The 4,329-nt window shown below is 50.9% G+C and overlaps 1 pseudogene; it reads right to left on the bottom strand.

The window, feature by feature from the left end:
• Positions 1 to 1,561: 1,561 nt before the first annotated feature.
• On the bottom strand, positions 1,562 to 4,090 carry LOC123173016 (uncharacterized; annotated as a pseudogene).
• Positions 4,091 to 4,329: the final 239 nt, after the last annotated feature.

Below are 4,329 nucleotides of genomic sequence, written 5' to 3'. Positions count from 1 at the left end.
ATATTCGTGATTCTCTCGATTCGCGATACGGGTCTTGATTCAAGATTCACCACTTCCAGTGAATCTAATTCAATAGGAAGTATACATCTCTGATTCACGAACTGGGCATAGGGTTCGTTAATCGGTTCAATGGGATTCGTGATTAGGTTTTGTGAATCAAAGATGACATATCTTTTTTTGAGTTGGAAAGATGAAGTATATTTGTTTTTTTTAACACAAGATGAATTATATTTGTAAGAATAAAAGATGGGAAACTCTCTGGTTCAACCGACCGATTTCCACCCCATTATCCGCCCCTTGTTCCACGCGACGCGTATCTTGCATTGGGGCCACCAACCACTATAGCAAGCGGTTCCTTTTTCTCGTCATCTCTGATATGCAAGGGAATGGATAAGATGGTCACAAGCGCCTGGGCGTAGGCGTTGATGTATTCGCAGATGCAAGGTAGCCATAGACGAGATCGGGCACCGGTGTCACTGCCATGGCCAGTCGACGTCTACTGGGCAGCCGTAGACGAGGTCAGCCGCAGACGCCGCCTGCAGCGCAGCCATAGATGAGTTCGGGCGAGGGTGCCGCTATGGTGTCAGCTGCCGCCGACGGTCGGCGCCTGCTGGGCAGTCGTGCCTCCGCTGACCTCCTTTGTGTCGTCCCCGACCATCACCGGCCGCCTCCCTATTGCAATTGCAATGCCGAAGTTGCAAGCGACGAGGACGAACAATAGTTGTGTTCCTACCACATGAATCAGTAACATGTGGGGATGTTTTTGCACACCATCTTCATTGCAAAATTTTCTGCAACATTACCTGTGTTGCAATTTTTTTCCCGCAACATCATTTATGCTGCAAAAAAAACAAAACAACAAAAAATTATGTGACATTACCTATGTTACAAAAGTCTTTCCGCAGCATCACCTATGTTGCAAAAAAGCGAAGCCCAAAAATATTTCTGCAACATGACATATGTTACAAATGTTTTCTGCAACACAACTTCTATTACAATTTTTTTACAATAGTATCCGTGTTGCAAATATTTCCACAGCATCACCTATGATCTTTGTTGTAGAAAATATTCTATAACAAACTCTATTGCAAAAAAATCTACAGACGTTTCTGCAACATGTTCTGTGTTGCAGAATATTCTACAACATAATCTTTGCCGAAAAGGTTAAAATGCCCGTCAGACATTTGATGACGTTAGTGAGGTTTTTTTTTTTCATTTCTGCAACAAGCCTCTTGTTGCCAAGGGAACGAGCGCACACTGCTACGTTTGTTGCAACGGGGCAAGAGCAAAGTTATTTTTTTCTATAACAGAGATCTTGTTTCTGAAACACATGCCTTGTTTTAGAAAAAATAAGGTTCGGTAGGACGCAACAAGACTCGTGTTGCAAAGCGCCGAGCGCAACACAAGCTTTGTTGCAAAGGTTGATGCACGCTCACTGAAAGAAGATCAGATGGTTGGCTAGCTCACGATCCTACGGCTACTAAGGCGGCGGATGTTTTCTAAACATCACCCGGCAGACGCGTAGCTGCCCCCTTTCGACAAAGCAGGGGGGGGGGGGGAGTCTCCTCTTTAATTCTCAAAACCTGCATTTTTTTTCAAACTGAGCCAAAACTTTTGCCTGATTGATAAATTAAGAAGAGAATTGCTCAGTTAATTTATGAAAAACCGGACGAAAACCAAAAACCTGCGTATATAGGTGCTCAAGGAACGGGGACTTAGTGGTGTGCGTGAAGAGTAGAGGGCAGCAGAAATTTGGTTCTGTCTTCTGATAAGGAAACGAACAATTGACTTGGGCGAAGAAAAACTGGTTATGGGCCCCTGATTCGGGAGCAGCCACAAAGTTAACGTGGCAGCATTCCCTGCCCAAGGATTCCGAAGTGGACTCCACGCCACAGATAACACTCGTTGCATACTTTGGTTCCTAAAACAAGCAGCAACAAAGGTCAACTGATATAGAAATGTATGGAATATATATGTACTACGTATGTACCAAATAAATAATGATGAACACAAACAAATTAAAGCCAGGTTGATGTACCCAAGGATGCTCCGATGCATATTTTTGCAGCGCTTGTGCGACCCCAGAGCGAATGTATAACTTCATCTTCCTATACCATGATCTCTTTTCTAGAAGAATCACCTTAGCCTCCGTGCAAAGTTCGGCCTCCTCATCGCGAGGTTCGGGAGCCAACGGTGGTGTGATGTCTCGGAGAATGTGCTCTATTTGATCGAGAGATTCACGTGATATCACATCATTGGTACCAGTGGTCAGCAAGTTTTGTAGGTCAAGCAACACGCCGGGTGTCAGGAACGACGTGAGGAATGATCCTAATGCAGCGGGCCATGGATGTCGACCCGCTGCGGCTGCGGCAACAAACTGTTGTAGTGTGTGCGTCTCCTTGGACAAGTCACATTGTTTGCAGCAGAGGTGCTCTATCACCCACTGCATGGATGATCCAGACTCAGGGTTTGCACGAACGGTGGCGATGAGGCCTTCCAAGGACCGGACCTCCATGCGAAGCAAGGAGAGGGTGTCGAGGATGTCGTACACCTGGATCTCAGTGTCTGCGTGTGGGAGCGGGCACACTATGTTGTACCAAATGGAGTTGAGGATGATGATGGAGATGGGGTCCATGGGGCCATAGCAGTGGGCTGGCGAACATGATGTCGCGGATGAGCCTAAGCCCTGCAGAGGGTAGCATGGTGACGGCTTTGATATAGAAGGTGTGGATCATGGCGTGGAGCCTCGTCTTGAGAGACTGGGTGTACTCGCAGGCATCACCGCCACAGTTGTCCAATAACCCACGCCTATGAGATGTTTTCACGGCCTTTGCCAGACATGCTGATATCATGGATCTCTTGTTTTCATGAGACCGCAAGGACACGAAGTGGTCGCCATGCCGCTCGACATTGATGGTGACCATGTCGAAGCCGTCCATGGAGCTCGTGCTTTTGGAAACCTCAAATGTTCCTTCACTGGGCTTGAGGTTCCGGTAGTAGACGACTACCCCCCCTCCCGCCCGGCAGCAAATTCACCTGGAGGTCGAGGGGGCCGTCGTCCTGGTACCGCAGCAAATCCATGTTGGTGTTAACATTATGAACGGTGAGCTTCGGCCCTCCCGGCTTTAGGAAGGGGGCGGTGGCGAGGAGTCGTTGACGTGGCAAAGGTGACACTTGGAGCCGCACAAGGACGTCAGGCGCGGAATGGCACACATGCATCGCCGCACACCTGAGCGCGGCCTGAGTCCTCTCGGAGGCAGGGCCAGGGAGCACGAGCTCCGCAGCATATAGATCATGCTCGACGAGCAGGACGGGGCGGGCGCGGTCGGCGCCCGCCCAGTGGAGGTAGCGGGTGGCCTGTTCTTCGGTGATGCATCCGAAGTAGCTCGTCATCAACCTGACGAGAGCCTGGCAGGACGCCTGAGCAACTCTGCGCCAGGTAACCCTGCGGACGACAAGCTATCCTTGGGCTGCCCCATGCCGGCGAGCCTCTTGGACCTCCTGATCCTCTTGGCGGGCGGCTCCTCCTTTGGCCGGAAGTCGTCGCGCGGGAGGAGGGCGAGGGTGCCGAGGATTATGTTGGAGACGGGGTCCAGGAGGCCGAGGGACAGGCTGCCGTCGCGCATGGTTTCGTATAGTTGATCCGCGACGGCGTCCGACATGTCTTGGACGGGCAGCCGGTCGAACGCCTCCTCGTAGAAGTCGGGGATGAGGTCGGCCTTGAAGTTGAAGTTAGGGGGGCCGTCGCACTCACCGGGCGGCCTTGAAGTTGAAGTTATGGGGTTCGTCGCGCTCGCCGCTGTACAGGCAGGAGAAGAGACCCCTGCGGCTGGACCTTGTTGGGCGGCATGATGCGACTGCGATTGATGCGGCGATTCGGCCGGGTCGGCCGGATATATATAGGGCTCAGGGTGGCCCGTTTGGGATCGATAACACTGCCGTTCCGATCCGGATTTAGCTCGGTCCGACCGAGCGGACCGAGAACTGCCGCCGGCGCAGGCGCTGGTTTCCTCTTCAAGAGATAGAAGAAGAGTAGAGGAAGTGGCACCAGCTCGTGGACGATGCTCGGCTCCTTCGCGTCGCCGTCCATGTCCACGGCAAGACGTAGAAGAAGAGGAATCGCACGGGGATAGTGGCCGCCTGTGTCCATCATTTCATGGGCAGTTATACCAAACTAAAACCAGTTAAGGCTAATTGCGTGGAATTTATCCCTGCATGGCCGCATATCTCTCTTGCTTTTTCTTCCTCGCATGCAGGTTAAGTAATGGAAAGAAGATAGAATAAGGGTCTGTCTAGGATACATCTAGATGTGACATAGTTATGTCACAT

Source organism: Triticum aestivum, unplaced genomic scaffold (genome assembly GCF_018294505.1).
Source record: "Triticum aestivum cultivar Chinese Spring unplaced genomic scaffold, IWGSC CS RefSeq v2.1 scaffold98769, whole genome shotgun sequence".
Classification (NCBI taxonomy): Eukaryota; Viridiplantae; Streptophyta; class Magnoliopsida; order Poales; family Poaceae; genus Triticum; species Triticum aestivum.
This window is presented reverse-complemented; position numbering and strand designations above follow the sequence as displayed.